Source organism: Prinia subflava, chromosome 13 (genome assembly GCF_021018805.1).
Source record: "Prinia subflava isolate CZ2003 ecotype Zambia chromosome 13, Cam_Psub_1.2, whole genome shotgun sequence".
NCBI lineage: Eukaryota > Metazoa > Chordata > Aves > Passeriformes > Cisticolidae > Prinia > Prinia subflava.
The window spans coordinates 15,619,129-15,633,755 of NC_086259.1; the positions used below are offsets into that span (position 1 = coordinate 15,619,129).

Below are 14,627 nucleotides of genomic sequence, written 5' to 3' on the forward strand. Positions count from 1 at the left end.
TCCTGCTCCACCATCTTATCCAGCTGCTGGCTGGAGCCTGGGCAGGGGGTGCAGGGGGAGGCAGGGGTGGCTCTTTGGCCTTTTCTCTGTTTCTCCCTGGCTGAGGGGAGCTCTCAGCTGTGCTGCTGGCTCTGCAGGGCAGATGGGAGTGCTGGGTCCGAGGCCCTGCTGCCAGCCCCCGCACATGCTGGCGCACCTGGATCACAGCTCTACCTGTTTACAAATTACCCCAATTTTCTGCTTGATTCAGCAGTAACTGCTTACCCTCCCCCGTGATGTAATTAGGCCTTCAGAGTTCATGCGTGCCTATTATGATCTCTCTTGTGTTTTGTCTTTTTTTTCTGTAGCCGTAATCATATATATATATATATTAAAATTTCTTATCAATTGTTCAGCTAAATTATGCACAGTGGGCCACGCTAGCCCTCCATTAACATAAAGTATGCTAAACAACGTGTTTTCTTTCTGATAATTATGCTCTAAAGTACCAACTGCTTATTCTAGTGAATTTACCTTCCTTCCAGTTTTTCTTATTTCTTCAAACTTTTAGCTGTCTTCATGGCAGGGCAAGTGCTCCTTCTGCTGTCAGTGAACCAGCCTAATTATCTTTCCTATTATCATCAGAACTTCCAGATGCCTAATAGCCGGGCACTCCATGTTGAAATGAACTATTAGAGCCCATCCAAGATGACTGCTGCCTGAGCATGTAAAGATCTTTCCATCAGGAACAAAATATTGCTTCCTGATCCCATCAAGGAGTTAATTGCATGATGCATGGAATGGGGCTGTGGAAAAGCTTTTGGAAAAGCCTGCTTGTTTTTGCTGGTGTGCCATTGGTGTCCAGCCTGGCTGCAGCTCTGAACTTTGCTGTGCCAGAGCGGGGTCACACTTGGAGACAAAAGCAAAAAAATCTTCCACAAAACCAAAGTGTGGGAGCAGAACTCTCCCAGCCCAGAGCCCCCTCCTTTATCAGCTCCTGGAAAGCAGCTACCCCACTCTGCAGACCTTAACAGGATCAGCTGTTTGAAAGCATGAAACAACAGGGTTTAAGTCCAGGGAATGTTTCTAAGCCTCATTTTACAGAGAGTTTAGTTTTGAAAAATTTGGCTTTTGTCTTCGGGTAACGCTGGACACCTCAGACGTGAATATCCTATTTAGGGTTTTCTAAAGGTAATTTGCTTAACTTCCTACAGGCCTTGGTGTGGTGGAAAAGTGCTCTTTGATACAGTGCCCTCAGCTTTTGAAGTGTTACATAGCTTATGTGGCTAAAAATAGGCAAAGCAATTCTTTGGAAAACTGTTAAAAGCAATGGGTTTCATTGTGTCTTAGATAAGGGTGAGTAACAACCCTAAGAAACTAGAACAATCTGTTTCTTTGCCCAGAAGATCAAACCAGACATTATCTTCAAGATATGAGTTGTTGTTGCGGTTCTTTTTCAGTGGTGAATGAGCCAATGGAAATATTTTTATTATTATTCTTTTCCTTTTTTTTTTCTCTACCAAGAACAGGAATATCTGACCGTAGAGAGTGTTAGTGATATTTAAGGGTACTGATTACGTCCTAGAAACTGCCCTACAGCATCATCTCAGCAAAAATGCAGTCTAGGAAAATCCTTTTTTGGTTCTTGTTGTACTCTGAAATCTCTTTTTATTCAGAAAAGAACAATTTTCAAAGAAGAGAGGTAGAGTTGTTTATAGTACACAGCCTTGGACTTTTAATGAACAACCCCATGATTTGAGATGAGGAGAAAATAGTGTGCAGCACCCTGGAAATCACATGCACTTTCAGAATAAAGACATCTAGATCAGAAAGAAGCATCAAAAAAGCAACCAAAACAATCTTTAGATTCTCATAAAGAATTATTTCAGACTATTTCAACAGTACCAGTGTAAGATTTATAATGAGGCTCTGTTGGACTTTTCATGCAGTTGACTGAAACATTTTTAGCTTTTTAGAAATTTAGGTCAAGATTTAATTTTCACCAGTTAGAACAAAAGCAGAGCTGTTCTAGCACAATGGCAGTTGCAGAGGCAGGAGGCTGAGTCGTACTAGAAACATGAGAAAAGAATATGGGTGTCAGTTTTGAATATGTAAAGTTGTGTCAGCGTGTGAATGAAGATCCAATTCATTTTCGTGAAACTTTAGACTAATTAGTTTTATAATTTGCACAGTAAGGTAATGTAAATGTATTGCTGCTGCTTGACTTTTTTCTTAATCCTTTGAGTGAATATTTAATCTTTTTTTATATATTAGAATTAAAGCAACTTGGAAGATATGAATAATTAATCTAATTATATGCCGATCACTTTAATTTCTTTAATGTTTTAGATTAAAAAAAAAAGAAAAACAACTTTACAAATTGGTTTAGGTTGGAAAACCCTTTTAGAGGATTTTGTATTTCATCAGTAAGTGCAATTTAGAGGATACAAGCTCTGGAAGTGCGACATTGAGTTTAGAGTTATGCAAATGGCACAGCTAATCCGGTGACCAGCTTCTCAAGGTGTGCTCTCTGAATTCACAGCCTGAATCTCAGAAGTGGAATTTGCCAGTGAAGGAAAGCAAGCAACCAAAGAGCTTTAAAACACCGGCACCCAGCAAAGGGAAATGTTGTAAAGAACCAGTAATCTGCTTATCTATGGTGTGGGCTGAAGGACAACAAAAATTGGAGGGGTGAATCTTGTGTTGTTTACTTGTGGCAGGGGCTGTGTTTTGTGGGGTGGGGGACAGAAACCCAGTGTCTCTGCAGTGATGCCTCAGTGTAACTCTAATTATATACAGTATGAACGTGCAGTTATGGATAAACTGAGAGCTATCTAGTTTGCATACATCTGAGCATGGCATGCATATGGAGTGCTGACTGCTTAACTTGTGGAAAATGTAAACCCTGCACAGATCATCACAAGTGTAGGAGTTTGTATCTGTCCTATTACGGTCTGCTATTTTTGGTGACATCCACAATCACTTCAAATTCCTTCATGATTTGAAAAATTCTCCTTTTTTTTTTTTTTTTTTTTTTTTTTTTTTTTTTTTTTTTTTTCCCCTTTAATGTGTGCATCATCCTCTGTTTGTACAATTAGCAGCTTGTAGCTAACTCCTTGGCTCTTTCCCTGCAGCCTGCTATTCCCTATTTTATGACTCTATCTTCTGGGGTTTTTTTGTTGGTTTGCTGAGGGAAATGAAAGTACTGATCATTACTGTGGAATTAAAAATAGCTTCTAACAGCTTAGCCCGAGATCCAAAAATAGGCTCTCTTCCGGCTTATCCTGTCAAATATAGTGGGAACCCTAGTAAGGTAACATCTGTGAAAACCTCACTCTGGGTTTGTACCTGCTTTTTTCAGAATCTTTCCCTTGTGTCTGCATAACTCAGTAATTTCAGTCAGATTGTTGATTTTTCTTGTTTCAGATAGTTTGCCATTGAGCTTCCAGGAAAGGTCATTGGTCTTAGAGACTCATTTTCCCTTCTGATGTTTCACTGTTTTATGATGTATTTTTATGTCACTGCTGAGGAAAAAGGACAGAATAGCTATAGAAAATCTGTAGAAAAATGCATACAAATACAAATGTTGATCTTCCTGTGCATGAGATTTCCATATGTCTTACCTAGTTTGGTGTCCTAGGGCCCAGGGATTCGTCATTCACAAGGACAAATGTAGACTTTCCATCCTGTGCTATTAATGCTGAGCCACCATGCTTGACTAGTGGAGAAGTGCAAAATGTATTGTGGTGGCCAACCCAGCTGGACAGGCTGTGAAAGCAAATAAATACTTCTCCAACAGGAATGCCTTTTTCTCACCCCACTTCCCTGGTAATGGCTGTGACATCAGGCAGAAAGGGAGAGGTGGGCACCAGCCTAAGTTCAGAGGCCTGGGAATGCACATCCTGAAGCTGTACAAATATTTTGGTGGGAATTGGCTGGGAGGGAGAAGTGGGTGTCTGAGGACCTGCCAGAGCACAGGCCCATGGTGACACGGAAGTTTTCTGCACAAACATTGATTCTGAAACTTCTTATAGAAACTCTGGTTAGTTCTGTGGTTTTGTCCATGAGGGGACTGAACTTAACAAATATTTACCCAAAATGTTAGAAGCACTGCTGGAAGTTCTAGTACTTCCTCTCTCCCACAGGTCTTTATTTTTTCTAGAGTTTGACAATTTTTCTTTTGTAGTTTATCTCTGTTAGTACAACATATAAATAAGATGAGCTTTGCAGAGGGCTCTAAGACACAATTGCTGTTTATTTTTAATGGTGAGATACACAGATATAGACAAAAATGAATTCTGTGCTTATTTACTTTATTTTTCTCATCACTCAAGCATTTCTTAAATGTTAGAGCTAAGGTCAGCTGGGCCAGGGTTCTTCTGTAACTCACTGCTTGCCATGTGAACCTGGTGTTCTCCCAGTTTTACTGGCCATTGAGACCAGCTGATGCCGTGACTGGGATTGTTCTCTAACCCTTCCTGTCAATTGTGGTCTTCTCCCAGTTTGGCAGGTTCCTCTTTCACCTCCCACATCTTCACTTGCCTCTCTCTTCAAACACCTGGCGTCATTGTTTGGTGCCTGGGAAGTTCTCACTCCCCAAATGAAGTTCCCTGCAGAGAAGAATGGTTCTTAGCTTCATCAGTCAGTCAAAGTGTTAGTTCAGATTAATGCTGTTACTGTCTCTGCCCTGGTAAGTGGATGGTAAAGGCCTTATCAGCAACAGCAGGTATGCAGAACAGAGGCAGGTCATTTTGTAAAGTGACAGCTCTCAGATATCAAGAAATTCTCTGTGTTATCTTTTTAGATGAATGTATCAGAATTCCATTGAAAGCTCAAGAGAACAGTAACTTATATGGCTGATGTGACTTGTGATTCAATCCTATGGCTCTCTAAAGGAGCATCTGTAGAACTGTTAGAGTCCACTCCTTTTAAATTCCACAGGATTTTTCTAAGAGGGAAGTGTTTGTAATAGGTCTCCCCATAGCAGGTTAATGTCTGTGTATTGTCACCCTGACTAACCCAGCATGGGAGCTGAAGTGGAGCACAAATCAATGAAATAGCATTAGGATGCAATTGTCGCAAATTATCAGAGAAGGAGGAAGACAACTGTAATTCTCGAGCAGTAACACTTTACCAACTGCTCTCACTAAGCATTAGTTTGGTGTGTTTTCAATTTCAAGGCACTTTCTCTGGAAAATGCCTGCTCCATAATGACCATTATTATCACCATCCTAAAATCTGTGGAATTTAACCTAAACAAATTCCTCAAAGCTTGCACTTACTACTGATGTGCTCCATCCCATTTATCTGCAGCCTCAGTGGCAGCTATGGGAATCATGCTTTGTGTTATGAGCACTGTACCATTCCCAAGGAAAGCTGCTGTGAGCTGCTGAACAAACACCCTGCTTCAAGCAGTCGGTGTCTCTGGGTGTCCTGTTTTCCCCAGCAGGACAAGGTCACTGCAGAATTTCTGTGGTGGACAGTTCCCTTCTGTTCTGTTGGCAGTCATCCCACCCGAGATCTTGTTACACCCCTGTGACACCCATAATTGTGTGGTCACAATCCCTCTGGCCATCCAGCACTCCTTTTCACTACCAGCATCTTAGATTTTACCCTTTCTTCATCCTGTTCACTGGCAGGCAAATTCTAAATAATTGTAGAATGCAATATCATTGCTAAAACCTGACAAATACCACCTAACTGGAAAAGGCATTTTCCCCCATGCATACTGGATATATGTCTACAGGTTACACTGATAATTGTCTCTCTGATGCAATGCAGTATTTGCATTTTGTCATTCATCAATTTTATATTTTTTTTCCAAGGGGTAGGATCACTCAAGGGGCTGGTTATGTCTTTCATTTCCTGGTTATCCAGTCAGCTCCTGCTCACGCCAGCAGGAATTGAAAGCTATTATCAATATTGAGAGCAGGATTTATGTGAGACGAGGATGGGATGTCAGTCAATCTCCTAATAGCAAAGCATTCGTATCCCAGTAACAACCTCACAACTATCAGTTTGTCCTGGGGCTCAATAGGGGATCAAAGGCTAAATCATCACCAAAGCAAAATTAATCTCCATGCCAGGTCAGGATGGAAACCCTTGAGGAATGTGCCCATGTGCAAGGGAATGTCTGAATAAGTGTGAAGGTTTTCTTTGAGCGTGCTTTTGTCACAGCTCTGCCCTATACAGGACACCCGAATCAGTAGGGTTTGCCAAACTGCACTGAAAGGGCATTTATTTATGAAAGAATTTCTAAGGTGATAAACAGATTGGGTTGTATCTGATTTCAAGCTCTCCCTGCACAGGAATGAGGTGAAGCCTTCTGCTCTATCAGGCAGGCAGGGGTGAAGTCTGGTTCAGCGATCACGTTACAAAACTCTGAGGCTGAGGACTGTAAAAACAGGGGTCAAGCAGTAAAGTTTTGGTTATTTACAGTGTAAGAAGTATAAGAATCATTGGCCAGGGAGAAAAGAAAGAGATTTGAGATTTGAAGGATTAGCGTGATAGGTAGGACTAAAGAAACCAAGGAGCAGCCCAGACTGATGTGTGGGGGTGATAAAGGAGCTTATGTGGAAATGTCATTGCCTCCCAGCTCCCTTGCTAGGCTGCTGCATTTATGTCTGGTCACACCTATCATCCCTCTCCCCTGGTGTGAACAGGTATGGGTCAGTCTTTGATATCTCTGCCTTCCTATGTGGACACTGAATCTCATCTTATTTTTTTTTGTTTTAGGATTTCTCCCCTTCCATCTCTCTCTCTAAAAATCATTTGAAGTGTCTACTACCACCTCAAAGGTCCTTCAACTGCAACTTTTCTCCCTTAAGACTTGTGATATTTGAAGAAGATAGAACCTTGCCAAAATGAATCACCTTCATTTTAGGTAGTGCATGTCTGTGCATTACAAAATGCCTGTGCAGCATCTCTGCACCACTTTCCACGCATAGTGTGGATTTTTTTTTTTTTGTGAGGATCTGGTCACAGACCATTTGATTTAGGTTCTCTTTTTGAATATATAGCTTCTTTTATGAATTCTCCTGTTTCCCATCACTTTCAGCCAGGTTTCTTGTGGTTGTCCTTTATAACTGCTTTGATGTGTGCTTGTTCTTGCCTTCCTCTTGCCACTTCCTCTGTTTCTGCAATGCCTCCAGAGCTTTTGTTTGTAGTTTCTCTATTTGTATTGCAGAAGGCTTTATTCCTGAAAATCTGAAATTTGATCCACTTCAGGATAAATATCACTTTTCTAGGAAGCAATTGTCCTGAGTTAAAAAGGGTAAGCCTTTAACATAGGTGTGTTGGTGTCACCTTAGCACAAGCAGTGCAATGCAGAGCACTACAAGGGGGTCAGGAGGTATGAAAATTCAGACAGTTCATAAAGTAGGGCTATAATTCTGTGCTTGAACATGGAAAGTTCCTGAAATGATGACAGAGGTGAGGAAAGGAGTCAAAGAAATTTGACTGGTTGAGAAATGTAGGAAATGTATTGAGAGGGAAGGAGAAGTATGGCAGTATGCAAGGAAGTGAAGTACATCTACCTACAAGTTTCTGGCTAAAACCAGAATGAGTCTGTGAAAGCTCTTGAAAGTGGAGTCCAGATTTGTTTTAGACCCTGCAGAGGACATGGGATGAGGGCTGTATGTTACACAACAGAGAGGACTCAGCTGGAGGCATGACAAAGTCAAAGAAAGTCCAAATAGACACATGAAGTTTGCAGAGAGAAACACTGAAGATTGATTTAGTAACAGATGTGTTCAGGAAGAAGATTAGAGAGAAGCAAATTTAGGAAGAAAATCCAAATATCAATATGCCTGCAGCTCTAGGAGTTTATATTAGGCTACTGAGAAGATTAATCAGATTTCAAAAACCCAAACGGAGTAATGCACGTCAGATTGTGCTGCTCAGCATACAAACCATGTGCACAATTTGCCATTATTTTTGTAAAAAGCATGGCTATATATGCAAGTAATTTCCATTTTTCTGCTGCCTTATTTTTAACCCATTTAACAACCTTTATAATCACAGTTCAGTCAAGTAGCAGCAACCGTGCCAATAACAGCATTCCAGCTGGGTTAATGAATACACACATGATTTCATGAAGGAATATATCTTTTTTGACCCAATTTCAACCTTTCCTATTTCAAGCTGTTTAATTATAAGATAAATTGGTTGGAAACAAACACCCATTTATGCAACATTAAAAGTTAAAACAAATTCCAGATGCAATTATTTTAGGCAGCGAGCGCATGTGATTGGGATGTGTAGGTAACAAATTAGTGGCACAGTTGATAAATGCCTTTCACAGAACAGATGCAAATAACCAGACTTCTGTGTTCCTTGAGTCTGCATGATAATAGGTTCTTTAAGCACCCTGCTAAGAATTAGGAAATTAGTCAAATGGGATCATATTTAGGTTGAGCTAATACTGCACAGCTGAATTTACCCACCATTATCTGTGGGCATAATTGGAGACAACTGTTTTTTGGACCAGCTGTGCAGGTCACAAAAGGATAATAATGGGGGCCCAGCCTTGCCATGTCAGATTGATAAATGTTTATAGCATAGTGAACAATTTAGGATTTTTTTTTAAGACTCCTAGAATTGAATATGCCAAATTAAACTGCTCATCAATTCTATATAGTGTGAGTTGGTGGAATTCACAGGGAGAAGAGAGAAAAGGTGTGCTAAGAGGAAAAGCATCTGAGAGGTGTCAGATAAAACTTTCCCACCACACATAATCTTTTTTACACCTTTCTGTTAGTTGTTTTTCCTGCTATTTTCTCACCTTTCCTTTCCCTGGGTGGGTAGATTTACAGCAGTTTACGCTGATATTGTGGAATTTAAAGTGCCACTCGTGCACTTCTGGATTTGTCACTGGCTCTTTTTAGCATTTAGGCTTAATTTGTTTGAATAGCTTTTTCTGGTATTCTGACAAATATTTCTTTTAAATGTTCCATCCAAGTACAGGTCTTTACTACTCCTAACCTATAAATATGTTAACAGCTACACTATGTTTAGAAAATACAATGTGATATTAATGTGAAATGTACCTTAGCTGAATCCATTAGTCTCAAGCAGATAAATAGAAAAGCACATTCCGATTTTAATTGCCAGGAATGTCTTTCATACTAAAGGTCTGTCCTATTTTTTACTCTCTTTAAATGTGCTGTTAGGATTTACTTTAGTATGTCCTGAGTATATACTCCAAATTAAACTTTCTTTAACTGAATTCATTATTTACAATGAAAAATAGAGAACCTTAATTAACTTAACTAGGTGACACTAAGGTTTAAATTACTGAAAATAAAATGCAGCTTCTGCTGAGTACTCTCCTTGTACTCTCCTTGCAGCATCAACTTCGATTTAGCTGCTATCATAACAGAAAGGGGAGAGGTTAGAGATCTAAAAGGTTTAATTTTATTTTAAAATAGCCATCTAAATGGTGCTCCTGCTAATTTTCCTGAACTTCAGAGGATTACATCTGCAGTAATGGCCAAAAATAGCTCTGGAGCCCACAGGAGCCTGCAAGGTGACTGCCAGCAGCTGGACTTTTGCTGGCTCTTGCTCCCCAAGCCCTGAAAACACAGGGGGATTTAACAGATGAGGGAAATCTCTATCTAATGATGGAATAGTCAGGCTGGGAGAACTTTCTGCTCGTGGGGGCAGCTGTGGCCTCTCCTAAAAACCCATCAGTGGCAGAGGGAGGCTGCTGCTGCCTCTGGCTTCTCCCGCACAGCTGGATGGTTCTGGGGCCCTGGAGCAGCCAAGGCAGGGGCTGTGCCCCAGTGCAGGTTCCACAGAGGGTGAGAGGGGACAGCCCATCCCTGTGAGAGCAGCTGCAGGGTCCTGGAGCCTGGCCCTGCTCCTCAGCTGGGCTGCAGTGCCTGTGGCTCCTTGGGGACTCCCTGTGAGGAGTGTTCATCTCCAGCTCGTTATTGGCACGCTCCGCACACAAACCGCCTGGAGAGGATAAATGGATCGACTGAAGAGTGGTTTATTATCGGAGTAATTGCTGTATTTTCTAGATTAACATTTGTTAGTGGAGTAGACTGAAATCATCGCTGGTTATCTTATCTGTGAGGGGAATTTTATCTTTCTCAGGTCTCCGATATTCCTGAGTGCAGCAGATGCTGATAACACCAGCTATCCCCAGGTTTTGGGTCTCCAGAGCAAAATGATCTTCCTTTCTCTGCTCCAGTCGGCGTAGTAGAACTTCCTCTGGGATCTGACTTTTATGAGAGACATCAGAAAAGATCCTCTGGAGTCAGAATTAGTATTTCTACCAAAATCCAAATCGGATTTCCAGTCTGTTCCTTTCCGAATTAGAGAGGTTTCTTGGTGCTGTGGCAAGGGGGAAGGGAAAAGAGCACTTGTAAAATGTTTTTATTGAAACTTAAAGGCAATTATTTCTGAATTCCCATTTTCTTAATTAAAAGTGTCACCGATTTGGATTTAATCAGCACTTAACAAGCCTTATTGTGAAGAGAAAGAGCTAAACAATGTCTGTAATAGGCTGGGAGGGTTAGCTGAACTTTGTTTAAATATAAAGGGAGTAGTGCATCTGCTGAAGAACTAAGCCCTTTCAAAGTTTAGGACACTCACCAGCGCCATAGAGCATAAATCACAGTGCAAACTGTGTGATTATACCCTGCAGGGAAATAGACTGTGTGTTTATGGGGCTCTTCACCAAGCACTTAGGAATAATCTGATATAAAGCAGCAGGGGAGGAGAGTAATGACAACTTCAAATTAGTTTAATGAATGTTTACATTAAAAAAGGCTTTTCTACAAACCTGAAAACACAAAGTGACAGTTTCCTCTCCAGACAAAAGAAACCCCCTCTACTTTTCCTTAAAGGACTGGCAGTGGGGGAAGACATTGTCAATTTAACTCTTTCAGTGTGGTGGATCATTGTATCTTTATGTGCAGTGTTTTGCTGTCATTACAGTGACATTTGCTGGGAATCCAATTGTAAACATCAGGGTCTGGTTGGTGGCTCATTTATTTTAAATCACACTGATCTCAGAAAAAAAATTAGTTTAGAATTTAATTCTCATAAAAGAAAAAATATCTCTTTAAAATTAACTTGGTCGGGCTGGTGTGGAACAAATGCTTAATAGTTTTTTGGCCATACTCGTCCAGTAGGCTGCTGTGGGGTTTTGAGAGTTCCTTTTCACTTCAAGCAATAGATAACAAGTTTATATTATGAAAAAAGGATGGGCTGTTCAAAAAAAGTAGAAATTATGCAGTACTTCTAGTTTTCTTCTTAAACTGGAGGTAAATGATCTATCAAAATTAATACATGTGCAAAATATGTTATTGTATGTATTGAATGGGTCTGAGAAATGGGTCTGTGCATTTCAGCACTGGCAGTGCAGCATTTTTCATTGCAGCAACATGAATTCACATCACATTTTTGAACCTAGTTTTGTGAAGCATTTCGAATTGCATCAGGAGGAAATTTGGTTTTCTTCTTGCCAGAATAGATACAAAATTTTCCACTAAGAATTCTGCAAATGAGTAAGTATGTTTAAAAAGGAAAAAAAAAAAAAAAAAAAGACAACAGCTTTTATAGCTGAGATATGGGTTAGAAATAGAAGTTTGGACGTAGGTTAGAAGATAATTTCCAGTGTTTTGAAACTTCCTCAGCAATTATCTGCGTGTGAAATAGTTCTGGCTATGACTATTACCATACTCAGTGAAATATTTTTGGCTTTTGTCCAAGGATGTGAAAAATTAATAACAAATCAAGTACCCGTTTTCATTAAGGAAAATGTGTGTTTCTTAAGCAGCCATGGGAAGCCCCTATTCCAGACATTAATTTGTCAAGTGCTGTGTGTGCTCAGGGCTTTCCTTAATCCAGCGTGCAACACACAACAATGCTTGTTCTGTGAAGCTTGCATATAGAATAAAATTAAGGGTTTTTTGTGTTGATGTCACTCCCACATAATAAATCATCTGTGATCTGAATGTTTTATGGTTCTTGCAAATGCCCTTGAGATAGGGATGGACTTTGCAGTGTCACACGGTGGAAGGAAGAGCCTGTGTTCTTCTTGAGAAAGGAGCAGAACCCCACAGCAGCTGTTGTGATTCTCATCTGCACAATGTGATGTGGGATCTCTTCAAAGTAGACCAAGTGCAGTGCAAGGGAGGAAATCAATAGAGCTTGTGCAGTGGGTGTGATTGACATTTGTGAAGTTGTTAGAAAATGCTGCAAACCATTAGGAAAAAAGTGTCAATAACGAGTGTCATTTCAAAGGAAGGATTAAAAGGAAATGATTGAGGCTGGGTGATGCTAACCAGGAGGCTGGGGAGCCCCTCAGGTTGCAGAGTGCTGGCTGTGGGATACAGCCAATGGAATGACAACAGATTCTGCATGGGCGGGAGGTGCCATGAAATAATTTTTTCTTGTGTTCCTCCTTAACCACATTTTTAGCTTTGTCCATACTGTTGTGTGCTACAGCCTGCCCTGACCAGCCTCAGCATGAGGATTTACCTGGGGGGCTCCAGACAGCCAGGGGAGGTGACAATGGCTGTGCTGTGGCATCCAGAGCAAAGGGATGCTGCTGGCAGGGCCTGTGCCCTGACAGAGATGACAGCAGTAGATTGTCTCAATGCTGAGCTCTGCTTTTCCCACCTTCTCCTGGCAAATTTGATTTTAGGATTCTCTCCAGAAAGGGAAAACCCTACTCAGCAATAATCAATCAATTTACTATGCAAGGCCAAGGCTAAAACTTCATGAAATAAAGTTTGGTTTAAACCCCTTTTTAGCCCAACATCTCTGTTCAGGTGTCTTGGTCCTGCTGAAACAATACCAAGAGCAGAAAAGCTCATATAAAGGAGTAGATAGACATAGAAAATCCCTGATTCTTCAATCCACTGTGTTTCCAATAAGGAGGACAAAGTTTTCCAGGAATACGGGGCTCACAGAGGAGTCACTGGGAAAAATTAATGTTTAATTATAGCTGCATTTGGATAGTGATAGAAAAACTATGTTTACTACACATCTCCATTTTATAATTTTGCTGCAAAATTATCACAACACCCTCCTGTGGTTTCCCAGCTGTATATGTGTGACCCTGCAAAGCCAAATCCAAAGACATCATGTAAAGCTGAGCCTGTGACCAGGCTTGGAAGATGTGCAGTTTGTGCTGCTCTTTGCTCTGCTGTTTCCAGCACCAAGAAGAGCTGATTGCCTCTCTAATATTTTTCTTGGCTCTCCCCCTGCTTTGTCATTGATAAAGGTGTATCAGGCTATTTCTTACTGCTCAAAAAATGCACCGTTTTCTCCTTTAAACAAGTTAAATAAATGAAGTGGGATTCTCTCCTTTAACTGATGTGCTTCAGCCTGCATACCTCCACTTCAATATTAGGTAACAATGAACCTCAGGTAAGAGCTGGGATTCTTGGCACCCTCTGCCAAGGTAAAGTGCTGCCAGCACCCCATAAAATGAGAATTTCCCACTAGAGGAATCTCTTTCTTTTTTCCACTGGGGGCCTCACAGATATGCAGGGTCTGAAACCAGGCATTCCTGGCAGATGCTAAAGTTAGATGGGACAAGTCATAGCCTTTACACATAATTTAATTTGCTATGGACTTGATTGGCTTGAGGATTTCATTCCATGTGTCAGGCTTTTCATGTTTCACATTGATTTTTATTTATAGTTTTGTTTTAACAGATGAAACTTATGGCAGGATAAATAGGCACCCTAGGAATTTTGTTAGTGGTACTTTGAGATTCTTAATAGGGACAAGAGCTATTGCATTAAGGACTGAAAAGTTTGATATTCAAATAGTGTCCAAATTAAGTAGTTTTTCACTGCACTATTTCTTGTCTGAGTGAAGTGCCTGAAGTAAGCAATGAATATTTGAAATGCAGGCACAAGCAACTGATAAGAAAAATACAATTACAGCTAGCCCTAAAGATACTGCACTTAAAGGGGGATCACACTTATGTGCATTTAGAAGACAATATTAATAAAACACTTAAAATAACTTCATATTAGGGAATTAGGCAGTTATTTTTTAATGAAACTCTGGGGCCATTTTATCCAGACAGTGTTAGGTTTTATTCCTATAATAGCAGTCCAGATAAAACAATCACATTTCTTTAGTAACTGGAAGCTGTGAATTTTAACAATCACGTTAATGCTTTTAGATAACTGAAAGAGTAGATTTAATAAAGTGTAAAACTTTCCATTTAGGAGCTAGAAAGCCCCCTAGTTCAGAGTCCCCCCTCTCCCTGTGTCAGCACCATCTTGGGACAGCTGTGCTCAACAAATGTGAGCCTGCCCCTCTGAGCCTGGCCCTCCTCACCAAATCCCATTCCCAATCCATCCCCACCTCTGAGCCTGGCCCTCCTCACCAAACCCCATTCCCAATCCATCCCCACCTCTGAGCCTGGCCCTCCTCACCAAACCCCATTCCCAATCCATCCCCACCTCTGAGCCTGGCCCTCCTCACCAAATCCCATTCCCAATCCATCCCCACTTCTGAGCCTGGCCCTCCTCACCAAATCCCATTCCAAATCCATCCCCATCTCTGTCCTGCCCCTCTGAGCCTGGTTCTCCTCACCAAATCCCATTCCCAATCCATCCCCACGTCTGAGCCTGGCCCTCCTCACCAAACCCCATTCCCAATCCATCCCCATC

General features: G+C 41.0%; 1 protein-coding gene across 1 annotated transcript in view; it reads left to right on the forward strand.

The window, feature by feature from the left end:
- The window catches only part of WWOX (WW domain containing oxidoreductase), a 473,253-nt gene that overhangs the window by 375,868 nt on the left and 82,758 nt on the right, over nucleotides 1-14,627 (forward strand). The window lies entirely within an intron of this gene.